At 47.6% G+C, this 19,647-nt stretch overlaps 1 protein-coding gene across 2 annotated transcripts in view; it reads right to left on the bottom strand.

Annotated features, from left to right (window-relative positions):
* CDIN1 (CDAN1 interacting nuclease 1) overlaps positions 1 to 19,647 on the bottom strand; it is a 670,496-nt gene that overhangs the window by 362,283 nt on the left and 288,566 nt on the right. The window lies entirely within an intron of this gene.

Here is a 19,647-nt window from a genome sequence, read left to right on the forward strand (position 1 = left end):
GGTGTACGTGTCGTTCTCCTTGGAATACAGAGGTTGCATCCACTACTGGGCAAGAACCTGCATCAAAGCCCCAATGAGCTGCCCACACACAGCACCCAAACTCCTTCTTAAAACCTAATTAGGCCCATTTTGGTAGGGCAAGGTCGATTTTTGCCACCGAATATTGGCCAGGTTTTCACCCCCAGCTCTACCACTGCATGTCTTGTGTATTATCCTCCTGAGCTGCTTGCCTGATTTTTTAATTTTTCCCTTCTATTGGCCATCGCACCCTAGTTCTGGACGCCATCCATCAACGTGTCACTTACGGGCCCAGTAGGGTTGATCATAGCGGAATCCTGTTACTTCTGGAGGAAGGCTGGCGAATCCGTCCCCGCTGCGCTAAGTGCCTTTTTAGTTTTGAATAATGAGATGGGACCAGTTCATTAGCTGCTGGAAGATGGAGCGCATGCAAGGGGGTGGGGGCAGGGCTAGGCGGCTGGGAGCTGGGGGAACGGTCCGGGTCCGTAGCCTCGCTACCTGTCTTGACAAGTCTTCTAATTACCCTCTTGTCGCTCTGTGGGGCTGTGGGCACCGACGACGGCGTCTAATGATCCCAAGCCCATGGCCCAAACACAGGCAGGTGAGGAAGAAACCGCGATAAGCATATTTGTTCAGCTAGAGTAACCCCATCGGAGCCACCTCCCCAGAACGGCGCAAGAAGGTGGAGGCGGGTGGGATATCAGCACTTTTTATTTTTAGCGGGGAAGATAAATTTAAGAGGAGTAAATTGGAAAATCAAATGAGGGCCTCCACCAGCCAGAGAGATTTGCAGAGCTGTCTCCCGGCGTTTGAAGAGCCCATTCATCACAGCCCTACAAGTAGTCAATTCCTGCTCTATCTGTAAATGTTTTCAGATATTAGCCAATTTATATGCTCTCAGATTCATCACAGAAAATCAGCTTCGCCGCCACGTATTATCCCCACCGCGGCTGACGGCTGATGTACGAGCGCCTCCGCAGCTCAATGACTTGTGTTGCGGAGGCAAGAGCGTTTTTAATTAATAAACAAATTTGCCGACGAGCTCATCAGTGCCAAGTGGAATAACGATTGCCATCCATTATTGTTTATTGCGTCCCTCCCTCAACAAATGTTGCCTTCTAATGGGATTTCTTGCCCATTTTTTAATTTACTTAATGGCATTTTCATCCCAGAGAAAAATGCAAATTTCTGATGCAAAAAAAAAAAAGATTCTAATAACCCACTGTAAGAAACCCATTTAGCATTTTTTTTCTGCAGAAGTCGAATTTCAACCACAGTCAAAAAAACTTTACTTTGTAATAGTTATTTTTGAAAAATGCTCATGCCACGATAATGAATATTTGTTTTATTACTAGTGCGAGGGGGGGTACAGATGGATTTCTGGTGAAATTGTATTCATGATGTGAGCTCTAGGACAGAGACTTCTCTACAAAGGAACACAGAGTTCTCGCATGAGGGGTTGGGACTGTGGTAGAGCCATCTGCATGTCACTCAAAACTACCTACAATTTTATTGGTTCTGGCCTAACACATACCAGTCTTAGATAATCACCAGGTTTAGGGAAACCCTCTTGACCCGACAAGTCACAGACCCACATTGCAGATTCACACCAGAACAATCTCACATCTGCATATTGATCAACATCTCCTGAACTTGAATAGAAGAGCTATTTAATAAGAAATCGTTGTATTTTTTAGAAAAAAAAACCTTCAGCCTCTAGTCAAGAGTGTCCAACGTTGGCTTATGCGGGTTGGATCCATAGCACACTCCTAAAATAAGTACTACATACAAGACATGTCTCCAGTGGAATATATAGACATTATGGTTGTACCATATGGTGCCGTCATTCTTATTTGGATGAACTAAATGAAAACGTATCCAGAAGATCCGGCATGGATCGGACTCTCGTACACCAATGTTGGGTACGCCTACATCTCCGCGACACGGATTACGAGGTGTCCAACCTGCCGATGCTATTGGCTGCCGGTCACACCACAGGTCCCTTGGCCGAGGAGCCCGCTATCCATCCTCATCACAAGCCCAGCACCAGACAGTAAGTCACTGAGCAGGTCTGTGATTTATGAACTCAGCCACAATCCAGTGGAGAATCAAACAAACACCATTTGCAATATCCCCTTTTAAAACGAAACAATGATTTTGTGCTTTTCGCCTTCACGCCTGTGAGATCCCAGCATGCAATGCAGTGGAGGCTGTCTGAATTAGGGGGGGGCGATGGGGTAAAGAGCCCTTACATACAAATGCATGAGAGCTTAAAAACAGGTTAAACCCCGTTATTAAGCGCTGTATAAAAAGTAAACATCTGCACTACCGTGTGCTTAAAGAGCACAGGCACATTGGATATGGTTCTGGCGTGGACACACGTCACATCCTGCGAGTATCCAACTCGGAGGTGCAAACCTCGACGGTCAGCCAGCGCCCCCAAGCTTTCCCAGGGTGCGTGCTTAAAAAAATCCCAAAGTAAACCCACGAGCCAGTGATTTAGACCTAAGAGCAGCTGTGTGTTTCATGCAGGACAAGAAGCACTTACTCCTTTTAAGGCTGTCATACGTCATTTTGCACATGAATCTTTGCACCATTTTGCAACTATGTGGTTTTTTTTTTACCTAACGTAGAAACATTACAATTAAGTGACTTTCTGCAAAGCAATACAAGTATTTGCTACAGAATTTTTTTGACAAAGCATTGCCTTTCTGAAAAAATGGTAATATAATTTGTTCCTCAAGGAGCTGTAGATTATTTGATGTACCGGACTGTGGGAAAACGTGTGAAATGTTTCCCTGTGGATAAAAACGGGAAGGTTGCCCCAAACTATGCGGCAATTATATAATAAAAAAAATGTGCACGTTTCCTAAAAAATACAACTGGAAACAGTGAAAACAATCCAGAAAAAGAGTAAAAAACTCAAAATAGTGAATTCATTTTTTCAAATAATTTTAAATTCTTTGGAATTCCTTTACAAGAAGGCATTCTTTGAACAGTAAGGAGAAACCCGAATTCCTCATAAATATGAAATTAAACACTAATGTCTATGTAGATGGCTATGGTGGTGTATACTCTGAAGATTTACAAAAATCACATATTCTATATACATTTTTAAAATCTAAACATATAGCTTTCTGCATGTAACGCGTCAAGGAAACAACATTTCATAATGCTCTAATCATCTGCTTGCACTTTTAAAAGGCACAGTTAAGGTAAAAGAAGAAAAATACTTAAAATGAGGGAACTGGAGAAGATATAAGAGAGGTTAAGAAGGAAAGAGAAGGAACAAGAACGGTTGCATTGCCGCCGGACCATAAAAGGAAGCGAGATCTTACAAAACCTTGGGCGGCCAGTTGAATTTTGTCTATTTATGGATGATTTTTGCATAGGGCACTAGGCCATCCCTCTGCACTCAGTGCGGTGCAGGTTAGAGGATATTCCATGATGCTTTCAATATTGAAGAGGGCAGTGGAAATTCTTGCACCCTGAGGTTTGTGTATGGTAGCGGGCATCCTTGCGTGATGAGTTTAGCATATGGCTGCGGGCATTCTGGTGCCCTCTGAGTTTGGTGCAGGGCCTCCGGCATTCTCATACTTGCTCCAGTGCACCAACCCCAGATGGTAGAGATCAGGGGGGTCAGTCCCTGCTTTTGCCCGAATGTTCCTGTCGGTGGTTGTACAATGTCTCCTGTTGAGGTGGTTCGCTTCATAAGTAGTGGAGGCTGCGTTGGTAGGAAAGCCGTACCGACATTGAGCGGCGGAGCCCTGCTCCTCAGGGATGCAAGAGAAAGAGTTAAAACATACTGATGTTAAGCCAGCGGCACCAAAGCGTAGGGTCCATAATGTCCCACAACCCACAAAAGTAGTAAGAGACACACAAATCCCCTTGCACCTTTACTAGTCCAATCACAGTGACTGAAGCACGGTCCCTTGAGGTCTGAGGCCTGCATCCCTCGTGCTGCGCCCATCAGGTACAGACGCTTTGTACTCTTCAATGTACAACTTTAGGCTCTCCTGGAAGATGTCAGCATATGAAACCTATCAGCTACGACTCAGATTAACAACACACACGTACACCCATGTATCAGGAGCAAGTGAAATTCACAGCTACCCTCGCCCTTCAAAGCTGCTTGTCTGCCCTTAAATTATGCTTGGTGACAAGCTTCCTGAAAGGTATGGCTTAAAATCAGAAATACTGTACCCCACAAACCAAACTCCGCCACCATCATAGGTTGGCACATTATCAACAACGGATCGAAAGCTTGGAAGTCACCGTAAACCTAAACCCCGAATCAGTGGTCCGTTCAGTGCCTACCACATCTCTCTGCACGCACCAGTGTGCCATGTCATTCCCCCAACAGTACCGAAGACTTCTGTTGGCTATAGCAAGCTCTTTCTCCGGCTGGTCTAGGTCCTTCATCTCATGTCTCCAGGTGGTTCAAGATTCCACAGCTAGAACGGTGGTGAAAAAGAGGCCTTGGGGCGGACTTCCTCTCACTGAGCTTCATGCCTCTGCATTGGTCTTTGTCAACATCAAGCTGACCATCAAAACCCTCTGCATCACCCCCAGATTCACCCATGAGCGAGCCCTTGAAAACCTTCCAGAACATACAGGGGACCTTCAGTTCATCCAACAAAAACCTACTCCACACCCGTCTCCCTAGGTGCTGCACCTCGGACGTCTGGCTGTCCACATACGGCGGCCGTGGCCACGAGCGTACACGTGGCGGTTGTGGACACACGCGCACACATACGGCGGCCGTGGACACGTGCGTACACGTACAATGGCTGGGGACACGCACACCCATATAAACAGCTCTCCTTTAGACAGGAACTGAAGGGCCACCTCCTCAGACCACCTTGTGCATCCGCTCCCCCAGTTCAGAAGCACCATGAGATGATTTAGTTTGTGAAGCGGTGCTACACAAGCACACCAATACATTTATTATTTATGAAACCTATTGAAGAATCCTTAAAGTAGCGAACAAGGGCACCTAGGAGGAAAACATGTACTTCTAAAAAGTGAGACTGCCCTGCCCCCCCCCACCCCCCCGCTGCTGCCTGGGGAACAGGGAGCTCAGCCCTATTCTCGGGACACAGTCATCTTCCAGCTCACTGTCCACACTGGCCTTTTCACCCACTTGTTATGGGCCGGGTTTTGACCACAGTTTAAGTTTACATTAAAACTCGGTGAAAGGCAGGGAAACCATGAGTAGCTTGGAGAAGAGGCAGCTCCTAGTGTGATGTCACTGAAGTAAGAGAAGCTACCAGTGTGATGTCACTGGAGAAGAGGCAGCTCCCAATGTTACGTCACTGGAGAAGAGGCAGCTCCCAGTGTGATGTCACTGCAGTAAGAGCATCTACCAGTGTGATGTCACTGGAGAAGAGGCAGCTCCCAGTGTGATGTCACTGTAGTAACAGCAGCTCCCAGTGTGATGTCACTGGAGAAGAGGCAGCTCCCAGTGTGATGTCACTGTAGTACACCCTCCACGCAGGAACCACGGCCAAACTCCTGAAAAGACAACGCATACAGAACGCCTCCGCACGCCTCATCCTCGACATCCCCCGCCACACTCACATCACAGCACACCTGAGAAACCTGCACTGGCTCCCAGTCAACAAGAGGATCACCTTCAAGCTCCTCACCCACGCTCACAAAGCACTCCACAACGCAGGCCCAGCATACCTCAAACGACTCACCTTCAACACCCCGAACCGCCAGCTTCGCTCCGCTGACCTCACCCTCGTTCCACGCTTCCACAGGACAACCAACGGCGGCAGATCTTTCTCCTACCTCGTCGCCAAGACATGGAACACCCTCCCCACCCATCTGCGACAAACCCATGATCTGCTGACCTTCAGGAGACTTCTCAAGACCTGGCTGTTCGAGCAACAGCTGCACCCCTCCCCCTCCTCAGCGCCTTGAGACCCTCACGGGTGATTAGTGCGCTCTACAAATGAGTGATTGATTGATGTTACTGTAGTAACAGCAGCTCCCAGTGAGATGTCACTGCATTAAGCAGCTCCCAGTGTGATGTCACTGCAGTAAGAACAGCTCCAGTGTGATGTCACTGCAGTAAGAGCAGCTCCAGTGTGATGTCACTGCAGTAAGAGCAGCTCCCAGTGTGATGTCACTGCAGTAAGAACAACTCCAGTGTGATGCCACTCAAGAAGAGACAGCTCCAGTTATTACAATAAGAATACTGCCGAATGTGACCGGACAGCAGTAAGAACCCCCAGTGCGATGTCACTGAAGGGAAGCTTCCAGTGTGATGTCACTGGAGAAGAAGCAGCTCCCGGTGTGATATCACTGAAGTAAGGGCAGCTCCAGTAGCTCCCAGGGTGAAGTCACCACACTAAGGGGCCTATTAGGATATCTGGCGGATCTCCACCGCCGGCTTGGCGGTGGCGATCCACCCGCCAAATATCCTTTTTCACCCCCCGCCATATTAGTATGGCGAGGGGCACCACGGCGGATGGAAAGACCGTCTGCCGTTTCCCGCTGGTCGCATTGCCGGCCAGGCAGAAAAGGCAGCCAATATGGTGGCAGTGCCTTGCAGGCACCGCCATCCATATTAGCATGCCAGCGGTGACATGCCTTTCCATGGCGGAAAGGCATGCGGAGAATGCCTTTGGGGGCCCGTTGCTGGCCCCCGAGGGTGTGGGGGGTGGATACCTGCACTTGAGGGGTACCCATGGTACCCCCCTTCATTGGCATGCACAAGGTGGCAGGCACCACGCGGTGCCTGTCACGTTGTGCATGCCAATGCACAACATGCATATTTTGCATTGTGGCGGGTGCTGCTGACAGCACCGCCCGCCACAAAGTAAAATGTGCTGGATGCGACCGCCAGGATGGCGGTCGCATCCTAATTGCGATAGCGGAACTGCCGCACCTCTGGCGGTTGGTCTTGTTTACCGTTACGGTAGCTGTCCGCCCGCCATCGTAATAGGCCCCTAAATGTAGCTCCCAGTGTGACGTCACCGCAGTAAGTGTGGCTCCCAGTATGATGTCACTGCAGAAAGAGCAGCTCCTACTGTGACATTACTGGAGTAAGAACAGCTCCCAGTGTGATGTCACTACAGTAAACGTAGCTCCCAGTGTGACATTACTGCAGTAGGAGCTCGTCCGAGTAGCTCCCAGTTTGATGTCACGGCAGTAAGAGCTCCACTGTGATGTCACTCAAGAAGAGGCAGCTCCAGTTATTTGTGACCGGACAGCGGTAAGAACCCCCCAGTGCGATGTCACTTAAGGGCAGCTTCCAGTGTGATGTCACTGGAGAAAAAGCAGCTGAGTATTATGTCACTGCTGAAAGGAAGGACCTGGTGTGATGGCCATAAAGTAAGCATGATTTCACTGCATTAAGGAGCGCTCTCCGCGTAACGTCACTGATGCAGAAACCGCTCAGCAGTGACGTCACGCCACTCAGGCAGCCAGTGTTGGCGTCCACGGATGCTCTTTCTTGGGCCGTGGCTGTGACGCCGGCCGTGTGCGTGTGACGCAGGGAGGCCGGCCGCCGGCCGGACCCGCGCGATCTCCCCTGTTGTTATTTACAGCCCGGGCGCGCGCACCCTCTCGCGCGCCCCCGCTCGCACGCGCTTCCCGCCATGATGAACGAGCTGCAGCCAGCTCATTTCATACATGCCTGATTTATGAGGGCCCGGGCGCGCAGGTCACCGCTTTACTCAAACGCACAAAGTCACCGCCAAGGTCGGCCCGTTTATGAATTTTTATACATTTCTCTATTCCCTCCTCCCTTCCCCAGCGCCGAAAAAAAGGGCCTCCATCACCTCTCAAGTGGCAGCTTCCACCACACAGCACGGCGGGAGGACGGAAAATAACACAGAAAGGTTTATCCGTCAGCAGGCCGCGCGCACACTTCCAAAATGTGCATCAAAGGTTCTTTAATAGAGAAGCAAGGGGTGGGGGGGGGGGGGGCAAAACAGCCGTAGGCCGCGCTGACCGAGCTTCAATTATGACTCCTAGTAAGACACTGGCCTTAATGTCCACGGCTCGCCTTCGGGGATGCTTATTACACACAACTGCTTTGCAGCAGCAGCGTGGAATCTATAAAACTACCATTAGGCAGCCGAATCAATCAAAATGCCATTAAAGCGGAATAAGGTGCCGATATCCGTGATGTGCTCGCGGCGGCTTTGATTTTCCCTTCAGATTATTAGCCGCAGTCCGGCGGTGACTCTGTTACCGAGGCGGGGGCCGAGAGGGGCCATGTGTCCTCGCCGGCTTCATAAAGTTTGCGGCCTCATATTTCCCGGCCTATCGATTACCCATTATCGTTTGTCAGCAGGCATCCTAACTCAAGGGGAGGGAGTTGAAGCCGGCTAACGTCACCCCCCAGCACTGGAGACGGTCTTCGATGAGCTGGAGAGTGGGACGGCTGTCCAGCCAGGTCCAAGCGTGAGGAGACGCGCGAGGGTGGATATCACCCGTGAGCATGTGGAGGGGTGAGCAGGACAAATGACTATCACCCCCCAGCACTGGAGACGGTCTTCCATGAGCTGGAGAGTGGGACGGCTGTCCAGCCAGGTCCAAGCACGAGGGGACACGCAAGGGTGGATATCACCCGTGAGCATGTGGAGGGGTGAGCAGGACAAATGACTATCACCCCCCAGCACTGGAGACGGTCTTCCATGAGCTGAAGAGTGGGACGGCTGTCCAGCCAGGTCCAAGCACGAGGGGACGCGCGAGGGTGGATATCACCCGTGAGCATGTGGAGGGGTGAGCAGGACAAATGACTATCACCCCCCAGCACTGGAGACGGTCTTCCATGAGCTGGAGAGTGGGACGGCTGTCCAGCCAGGTCCAAGCACGAGGGGACACGCAAGGGTGGATATCACCCGTGAGCATGTGGAGGGGTGAGCAGGACAAATGACTGTCGGTCCCCAGCAATGGAGACGGTCTTCCATGAGCTGGAGAGTGGGACGGCTGTCCAGCCAGGTCCAAGCGTGAGGAGACGCGCGAGGGTGGATATCACCCGTGAGCATGTGGAGGGGTGAGCAGGACAAATAACTGTCGGTCCCCAGCAATGGAGACGGTCTTCAATGAGCTGGAGACAAGGCGCCAGGCCTAAGCACGAGGGCATACAAGAGTGGACAGCACCAATGAGCATGTAGAGGGGTCAACAGAAAGAAATGACGTTCCGCATTCGAGGTGGTCTTCGATAATCTAGAGAGAGAGGTCTTCCATGAGCTGGAGAGCGGGACAGTTTTCCAACCAGTTCGAAGCGTGAGGAGACGCGGAAGAGTGGATATCACCCATGAGCATGTGGACGGGTGAATAGCACAAATGACTATCACCCCCCAGCACTGGAGACGGTCTTCCATGAGCTGGCGAGTGGGACCGTTGCCCAGCCAGGCCCAAGCTCGAAGGGGACGCGCAAGAGTGGATATCACCCGTGAGCATGAGGAGGGCTGAAAAGGAGAAATTACTATCACCCCCCAGCACTGGAGACGGTCTTCCATGAGCTGGAGAGTGGGTCGGCTGTCCAGCCAGGTCCAAGCACGAGGGGACATGCAAGGGTGGATATCACCCGTGAGCATGTGGAAGGGTGAACAGGACAAATGACTATCACCCCCCAGCTCTGGAGACGGTCTTCCATGAGCTGGCGAGTGGGACCATTGCCCAGCCAGGCCCAAACTTGAAGGGGACGCGCAAGAGTGGATGTCACCCGTGAGCATGTGGAGGGCTGAAAAGGAGAAATGAGTATCACCCCCCAGCAATGGAGAAGGTCTTCCATGAGCTCGAGAGTGGGACAATTTTCCAGCCAGGTCGAAGCTTGAGTTGATGCGCGAGGGTGGATATCACCCGTGAGCATGTGGAGGTCTGAAAAGGAGAAATTACTATCACCCCCCAGCACTGGAGACAAGGTGTCAGGCCTAAGCACGAGGGCATAAAAGAGAGTGGACAGCACCAATGAGCATGTAGAGGGGTCAACTGAAACAAATGATGGTCAGCATTCAAGGCGGTCTTCAATGAGCTGGAGAGGGGGAGCAGTTGTCCAGCCAGGCCTAAGCGTAAGAGGACACACACAGCTGGACATCACCCATGTGGAGGGATAAACAGGAGAAATAACTGTCACCCTGTAGCAATGGAGACGGTCTTCAATGAGCTGGAGACAAGGAGCCAGGCCTAAGCATGAGGGAATACGAGTGAGCGTCCAGCACCAATGAGCATGTAGAGTGGTCAACTGAAACAAATGATGGTCAGCATTCAAGGCGGTCTTCAATGAGCTGGAGAGAGGGAGCAGTTGTCCAGCCAGGCCAAAGCGCAAGAGGACACATACGGTTGAACATCACCCATGAGCATGTGGAGGGGTGACCAGGACAAATAACAGTCACTCCCTAGCACTCCAGGCAGTCTTCGATGAGCCAGAGAGTGGGAGCGGTTGTCCAGCTGGGCCAGAGCATGAGGGGACACACACAGATGGACATCACCCATGAGCATGTGAAGGGGTGAACAGGACAAATAACAGTCACCCTCTAGCACTGCAGACAGTCTTCGATGAGCCAGAGAGTGGGAGCGATGGTCTAGCCAGGCCCAAGAGCGAGGTGACACGTGAGCTTGGACATCACCCATGAGCATGTGGAGGTATGCACCAGGCACATGATTCTGTCAGTCAACTGTACAGTTAGGAAACCTGGATTTTGTTCCCAAGCTACACACACATCTAAAATTGTGTGGTCTTGAAAACATCATTTAGCCCTCTGGTTGGCTAACAGAGAGCCCCTAAAAAGCAACTAACTCCTTCAAAAAAACATAACACTTGTAGTAATCTGAAGATCAAACCCTGACTCTGTATATTCTCTTCCTCGCTCGGTCTTTCCACATCAACCCATAATAATGCAATATTTCCATTAAATTACCAATACAAATTTTATAATACAATCATAATTCTTTGTACTAGGCCAATACACCTCAAATTATTCCAAAAATTAGTAAACTATTTCAGACCCTCCCTTATTTCATAACATCAAGGGATCCGAGTACAAAAACTACAAGCTAACGTAAGTTAACAATAAAAAAAGCCAACATTTGTTTTACTGGATAACAAATCAACACAAACCCCAATGAAATGCTGAAGATCGCACTGTTAATCACATGCACCAGATCACCACCATCTCTACCAATTGCAACACTGCATTTCGCGACCCTCTGCGCCAATACGCACAGGGCTTCATAAATCTAGATCAGTTGCTTGGCGGCTATCCGGCCTCCATACAAAACCACAAACCAGTCACTGCCACACAAAAACAGAAGTGACACTACAAGATGGACCATAAAGTCATCGACAGCATAATTGTGTTCACCCAGTAAAAGGTAATATATACACTGTGCTTAAATGTTGATAGTAATATTGTATTGGCGCTGTCATTTTTCCCGCCCTCTCAAATTTACAAAGTTTATTGTGGCTGCCACTGGGACATGGACATCTTCCAACACATTTTTTCACAGCACCATTCACAAATCAGCAGAGTTCAATTTGTTAACCGTGAAAAAAAAGGACAAGGGAAAAAAGTGTACTAGCCAATCAAATTAAATTTTTGATTTAAATTTCGGGTTGTGGTCTAGTCTACAAACCCAACCGACAGATATTTTAATACATGATAATATGTTCTCCTTCCGTGTTCTCCACAAACCACTAATCAGACCTGCACCAAACTAGTCCTACAAATTAAGTTGAATGAAATCCTATCCTCTGGTCAAAGTTGGTGCAAATATGCCCAGCTGTTTTTGCTGTATCCTTAGGCAGAAATGCATGGTCAATTTGAGGTGCATGCATGCTGGCTTGGGAGTTTGTGCTGTGTCAATCGGCTCCAAGGGTGTCTGCGGTGCACACAATGGCCTCCGAAAGCATGCGTGATAACCAGACCACGGCTGCCATCGCAGCTTAGCACCTGCTGGTCCAAGCAACGCCTTAGAGGAGAAAAGCTGCAGAAACGAGCTGACCCCTAGCCTGAACACCTGCAAAATCCAGGGGGCGAGGGGTGCATTACTTGCTGCAAACACAGGTCCGGATTAGCATCCCAGCTGAAGCAGGACCACTTATAGGCGGAAAAAAAGTTCATTCTAGAGCCCGACGCAATCAGCATGTATGTAACGGCATGGTTTCTTAACACCCGGAAGCAGCACGCTCGATTTACAAACATCTCCAAAACTCGAGTTATTTTGTAAAAAATCAAGCTGAATAAAGCAGCGCGTTAATGGGTCGCCACGTCACTTCCTCTGACAGCGCCTCTGTACAGCACAGGGGCACTCTGGCGGGCGATTGTTAAGTTTCAGACTCCAGAAATGGGGGGCATTAACCGGCATCGACGCTTCGTGGAGCTCGAGACTGCCAGTGACTTCAGCACCATGGAGAGCAGAGCGCTGCCCTTGGCGACAAAGATGGTTAAAGTGCAAGTTTATAGGCGGCAAGGGGTTTATACAAATAAGTTTCTTCTATAAACCGCTAGCCCCCATCAACGTGCATTATAACTGGGCCCCAGTGAAATATCTGAAGGTCAGCGCAATCTTGACTAAATTCCTGCACTTTGTAGGGCGCTTGTTAAGCCAAATGCCCGAGATGAAACTATTTACAGGTACACAAATTCAGTTGCTGGAGCATGGGACAACGTGAACGGAGCGCGAGAGGACTATATTCCAGTCACATGAAATGTTGTACTATTTATTTTTTTCACGCAGTAAATGTATCCCAAAAAAATGCATGCCAAACATGGGCATGAGAATGCATTTCTAATTTTAAAAAAAATGTGGAAAATGCCAGCCAAAATTTTGTGTGAACTGATAGCATGTAATTCCACATAGTCTTTTTTGGGACATTTCACTTTATTTCGGCTAAATAAAAATACGCAAAGATTTCCCAGGCCTGGAGATGAGCCTCATTTGAGTTTGCACCGGTCGTGCATCTAGTGGGCTTTTTTTAATTTAATTTTTTTACATCCAATGAGGTTTCTAGAAGAATCCTAACAGTAATGTAATGTAGGTAGGTATGTAAGTGCACGAGGATAGTGCAAACCTAGCTGGGAAGCAAGGGACTGCCGAACAAGGGACGAGAGTCCAGGAGTAACATCACAATAAGCACGGAGAGCCATGTAACACGTAAACACTACGGCGCAGGAAGGTAATGCTCCTCAGAGACGCACCTTCAATGTCAGTGCGTGCACCATTAATGGTGAACAGACTGCAATCTATGCTTGCTTTAAAAGACTTGGGTCAGCCTCGGTCTGCCACTCGCTTCTTTTTCTCCGGAACCGTCAGCCATTGGTTTGAAGAACTCACTCTGTGGCATCTCGGATCAGCACAAATGAGTTTTTATTGTCAAGAGTTTTTCAATGGGCAGTTTGGGCATGTCCTTCCACCCTAATTGGATTCGATGAGGGACTATTTTACTCTGAAATCAATAGGCAAGCAGTCGTGTAGCACAGGAGACCAAACACAAAATCATCTTAAAACAGATGCTACATAAAAGAAAGCAGTCCTTTTTGTAGCATTAATTTATCGCTGCTTTTGTTTGTGTTCCTTTCCCAATGCTGCCAGATAAACAAGGAAAGCCAATATGATTGACGTTTGTACAGCGAGCACCATACAAACATCAAATCTCCTGACTTTGCCAATGCTTGTTCTGAAGTGCAGAGGTTAGGAGCCATTCAGATGTGGACGCTGTTCCACATTCTGGGTGTGCCTGGGAAGAAGGCCTGCTCTTTCTTCTTTCCCCTACTCATCTAATGCTTTATGCCCAGACTCGCAATTTCCTCGTGCAGGGTACGCCTCCAGCGGCGGCTCCTGGGCTAAGGCGGAGGAGCATGGCCCACACGAAAAATAAAAAAATAAAGTTATCATTTTAGCTTTATGGTACTTGTCTAGTTTTTTTTATTTGGCATGGATGGGCTGTCAGCCAGCAGGGGGAGGCTGCTAAAGTGCACATGACGATTTGGCCGGCCAAACCATCATGCGCACTTTGCATGTTCTCCACCCAGGTTGCTTTACTGCCTGGTAGAGAACATTCCTAGGCTTCCACTCCCTCTCTGAGCGCCGAACCATGGCGCTCAGACCAATCAGGGCTCTGCTATCAGCAGCGTTGTGATTCACTAGGACAGAGTGGGAGCCTGGGAGCTTCCTGTTGCAGCATCCTAGATGGAAGAACGGAGGAGAGGCGGCGGCCTGGAAAGTGCCGTTTTCTTCTTTTTTTTTTTTTTTACCCTACTCCTGCTACCCCCTTCCCCCCCCCCCCCCCCCCCACCACCATGGCCCAATAGCAGCCGCCATTGTAAGCCTCCCTGTCATGATTAGCTTCATGGTTAGGTCATTTGGGGTGTCATTTCTAAGAGCTATGCTAGAAGGGATTTTACAGACCTCCAGCTGACACCACAGGGGCCTGTTGATTCAAAACTGTAAGGAATCAGAGTACACACCAAACTCTCACATGATACATCAAGGAAAAGAATGAAACTGAAAATACAGCAGTTTCCAAAGTTCGAATAGTGGTCATCAATAGACCTTTGACTCAAGGGCGAAGAGTTCAATAGCTCAGCCAACTTGAGAGGGACCACTTGGTCCATCAATGTCTGTACAGAGTTCAAGAATTTGCAAAAATTCCATCTAGGGGGATGACAATTCCTCAAATCTGTAAGAAAAATAGGATTCTTTAGTTTTTTTTTCAGGTCTCATCACAAGATGGCTTTTAGCTCTCGGTTGTCGAAGACCTACTCTGTATGATACAGATACTTGGAGAGGGCATTGTTTCAGCCGATTGATAATCATTTGTTGACTTCCTTATCAATCTAATTGGTAGGTTTCTTATTCGATTTCCTCCTCTTTTTAGGTTTGCCCCCACCTGGAGCACGGTTTCTTCACCATCATTTGAACTGGATGACTTCTAGCCTTTCACGGCCACATCAGGGAACTACTTTTTTTAATTTTTCCTTGAGCCCTCCATGGGAGTGCGAAAATTTTCTGGCTCTCTTCGCCCGCATATGGTGCTTCCCCCATTCACATCCCCACCTATTGAATTCATCCATAAATGCACAGCAATGTGTATATTTTTAGCACAGATTGAATAAAAATCAAACTTTAACAGGATTTGTTTTATCCCCTTTGCTTCACATGTTGGATGGCACTTTGACACACAAATGGAACAGGAATGGTGCTGGGGAGTGGCAGAGTACTTCACCCATCCAGCTGGCAGTTCAAGCAGATGTCCTTAGCCCCTGGGCTGCTGCAGAGCATCAAACGGCCGGAGCATTTGATCGGATTACGATTTGGCTTATTCATGGCCTCAGACAGCTGTTGTGTTTTTTTAAACTACCTGCAACTAGTGCTCTACGTTATTTTTAAGCTTATCGAGTGTAAGAGGCTTTGTGAATTCTTTTCAGGAGTTTCCTGTATGAAAAGTATTTGAAAAATAAACCAAGGCCTTTATAAAGAATGAAAATATTGAATTCAATGTTCATTTTCAAGATACCTTAAATTGTGTGTGTGTTTTTCCTCCAGTACTTTGAGATGTACTATTACTTTAACTTTTCTTTTTTTTTTTAAACTGTGCTTTACCAACAATATTGGCAAAGCAAATAGCTTCCCACTCGCATTGTAATGGTGAGACCAAATGGCTTTGCCAACACTTGTTTGCATACGAGTTTGTGAACATCGCAGTGTTTTGATAAGCGACTTCCAGCCGGGCCTAGCCCGCTAGCCTATTTCAAGCTTGTGTTTAGTGTACTCCTGCTTTAGTTCCATTAAACATGGGTACAACATAAAAATACAATTAATACCCTTGGATTTACCAGTAATTCAGCACAGGCCAAGTAGAGTTTGTTGATGCAGCCAATGCGACTGCCAGTCGAGCAGCTGGTTTGATTAGGCGCCTCCAGCAGGGCTACGCGTAGGGTTATTTTGAGCAGATCTTTGTTAAGAGGTTTCTAAATGTGCTTACTGACCACATAGGCTGAGCTCTTTCGACAAAGTTGAGTTGTGACTTCAAGTAGATATTGAATTTCTCGGTTGCCAGACCAAAACATAAGTACAGGGGAAGGTTGAAGAACAACCCTTCTCTTCCTTGTGACCAAAGACTATATCCAAAGCATGCTCGGCTTTATGTGCTGGATGAGAGCATTTTTCAGAAGGGAAAGTCCGACACAGATAATACAACCCTTTATGGTGGACGATTCAGGCGGATGACTCACAGGCTAAGCTGCCCTAGGACTAAGGTTAGTCCGCGACTGCAGTTAAGGTGTCCCCAGGGCATTTTACTAAGACACACTCTTTGCAGTTGTCACTTGATTTTCCTTATGTGCAGTCAAGTTTTATTTTCTGGTGGAGCACAGCACAGCATAACATCTAGATGGGTGGGGTCATATCATGGACCCTGGAAATTATAGTCACGATTTGACAGACTTCCTGTGATTGTGGACCTCGCTCTTGGGAGTTGGATCCAGCAGGAAGAAAATAGAATTCCTACCTTCCTTTTGAATAGTCCCACTAAAGGTTTTACAGCTCTCCTGCGGTGCCAGGATAGTTATTGATCCTTGGAAGATTCGAATCTTTTAGGATGTCTGTAATCAGGATTTTATTTTCTATCCGCAGGCTCTCGCTTAGGCTCAGTGGCTGCCAGGGGCAGCCAGGGTTTGTTGGTTCAAACCTTCTACGGCAGTTAATAACTCAGTTGAAAACGGGCATCAACTCAACCGATGGTGAGGGGTTGGTGTAGCTTGCCCTGGGATTCACTCATTGCTTACTGGAGGAGGGACAAGAACCAGGGTCAGGCAGACAATCTGTGCTTTGACAGGGCTCAGGGAAGAATCTTTTCAACAGAGGGAATGCGGGGCGCAGTTTGGTTCTGGAAGTACTGCGCTATATATCCTGGTCCAGGTAGCGCCGCCACCAAAATACTGAGCTGCACTTGAGACTTTGGGTTGTTCGGCTCTGGCTCCGCTGGTCAGTCTCCACTACTGATCTGCAGCTCAGGTTGGTCAGTATTTCAGGGGGTCTCAGAAGGGCTAAAAGACACACTGGGCAGAAGCTGATGTCTACTTTTATTGCAGTGCTTGACAAGAGAGCAGATGGACAGATCAGGGACCATGAAAGAGGTTTGGCCAGCATGGTCCCAGCTGTAAAAGGAATGACCCCCGGAGGTTCAATTTCTGGAAAGCTTTTTTAGGTCCTAGAGAGTCCTCAAGTGGATTTTCAGTACTAGTTGGTAGGGTTCAGGAAATATACTATCTTGGGTAGCAGGAAACTAGTCCAGTGACCAGAGTGTTCTGTTCTACACAACTAACATGGGGAGAAATTACACCCCTAACAGAAGCGCTTCATATGTAAAGGAAAAAATGACGGTGCCCAAGTTTTGCTGGGAAACCCGTGACCAGCACTCGTGAAGGCCAGGGCACAGAATACCAAGATTGCTTAGTCTTGTTTCCACCTGATGCTTTTTTCAATCATCACCAGACACCCCCCTGCCACTTCATCTAACTCTTGCAGGTTCCTTTTCATCCACGCTTTCTCCTTTGTCACTTTTTCTGACGTTATTTTCATCTTTCTTTCCCCCTTTTTTGTTTTTCTCTTTCTTGCTCTGGATTAAAGGCTGATGAGAAAATCATGAGCTGGTCACCAAGAAATTATTGCATTGGGCTCCATCTGCAACCACCGGCTGAAATTAAGCACTGCTCAGTACCCCACTGATGAATCACTGCACAGAAAAAACACCAGTCCTTCTCCTATCGTCTGATGAATATCAGTGCCCCGGTCAAAGAAAACATAACCAGATATCACTTCCATGGTTGTGAATTGTTACTGAGATAATATCCTTCATCTACTTGCTCCCCCCACTATATTCTTCCTTCTTGGTGATTATAATTTGATGCTCAATAATCAACTTGAAAACACACCTTGTATCCAAAACAGCGCCGCGGCCATTCATTAATCAAAAGCAAAACGGTAAAGCAAACTAACAATTTCTAGAAATTTCACTAAATCACCCAGGTATCATTTTATAAGGGCACAGAACCTTCACCCAGCAATGGTGGCATGCTTCATCGTTAAGTTCCCACTTCACTGGACCGAACATGTCTTCTGTCCGAATGGGCTCCAGTAGACAATGAGCTCTTGTAAAACTGTATAAGATTTTATCTGAAGAAAATGGGCGGGATCCAGGTGTTTTTTAGTACAATTTCTTGTAGGTGAACCTATTAGTCCTTTATTCAGGAAGCCAGAGCAAGATTTAAAAAAAGAGTAACACAGGTCATGCAGGCCACTACTTAGTTCCTACGTCACTGGTTGATATGTTTCGACCACCACTAAGACCCACAACGTCTGTTGTCTGCTTCAGGACCTAGGGATTCCTTAAACTGTCCCTGCCATCTAGGAGTGTCCTACTTGGGTATAGTGTAGGGAAAGCAAAGTCAAACACACCAAAAATACTTGTGTTTACAGATAATCTACCAAGAGTATACAGGGAGTAATGGTAAAGAAGAAACACACATTGTTCAACATTGCAAAGTTGTGAGTTTGCTGACGTGGCTTTAAGCAGTGAGGCCACGTCAAATTGTGTAAGTAATAAAAAGATAATTTAATAATAAACAATGCACCCACGAGTATCACTGCACATCTCACCCACACACACAAGAAGAAAATCCAACATACATAGGTGTATCTTGGGTGTACCAGTGGCTAAATTGGTTTTTTGGGCCTTTAAGATATGGGCTATCTCCTCAAGAAGGCAGTCATGTTACCCCCTGTAGAGACACACTGTTATTGGATATATGTATCACTGTTTGATATCATGCTCTGAGGCGTGCTGCCTAAGAAAGTCCCTTCCATGGAATCATATTAACAGTTAACAGGGAGAATCAACAATAAAGCACAGCCCATAAGGCAATACACTCATTTACATCCTGATTCTATTTGAGAACTAGCCAGTGTGATTAAGGACAATGCACAGGAGGATGCTACGGAGGGTCTCTTCAAATAGTGGCCAAGATCTGTCAAAAGAGAGATGAAAAGGAAGAGATGCCCTTTCTGCCTATTCCTCGCAGCCATATTTCACCCTCCATTTGTGCACAATAAATGAACACAACCATATTTGATATGGGGCAGACTAGTCCCAGTTTAATTGAACGTGACTTGTCAAACCAGCAACTCCTGCTGCATCCGATGTATTGAGCAGAGATTCATATGGCCGAAACGCAAATGATATACTGATCCCCTGAAGAGCGGCATCATCTTATTACGATCAATACCCAGATGGCAGATATTATTGACCATCACAACTAATAATTAGAAACAAGTCCACTGTTTACCGTAATATCGTTCGGAGTAGTAGTTGTGCAAGCAAGCTACAATGTGTTAACAAGATTCAACCCGAGGACACAAACACCAAACAGGACTTAAACATGGAATGTATAATGGAGGTGTCAATAGTGGTCATCCTTATTACAGTTCACGGGCATTGAGAGCAAAGTGCATGCGTGGACTACATAGTGTATGAAAGATTATTATTTTGCATTGCATTCAGGAGTGCATCTTTACATTAGCAATTTCATTAGTATATTGCGATGTATAGGTTTGTAGATATGCTATGGTCTGGAGGCTATCAGGACATATACTGGTGCGCAA

This window comes from Triturus cristatus, chromosome 9 (genome assembly GCF_964204655.1).
Source record: "Triturus cristatus chromosome 9, aTriCri1.1, whole genome shotgun sequence".
NCBI classification, from domain to species: Eukaryota; Metazoa; Chordata; class Amphibia; order Caudata; family Salamandridae; genus Triturus; species Triturus cristatus.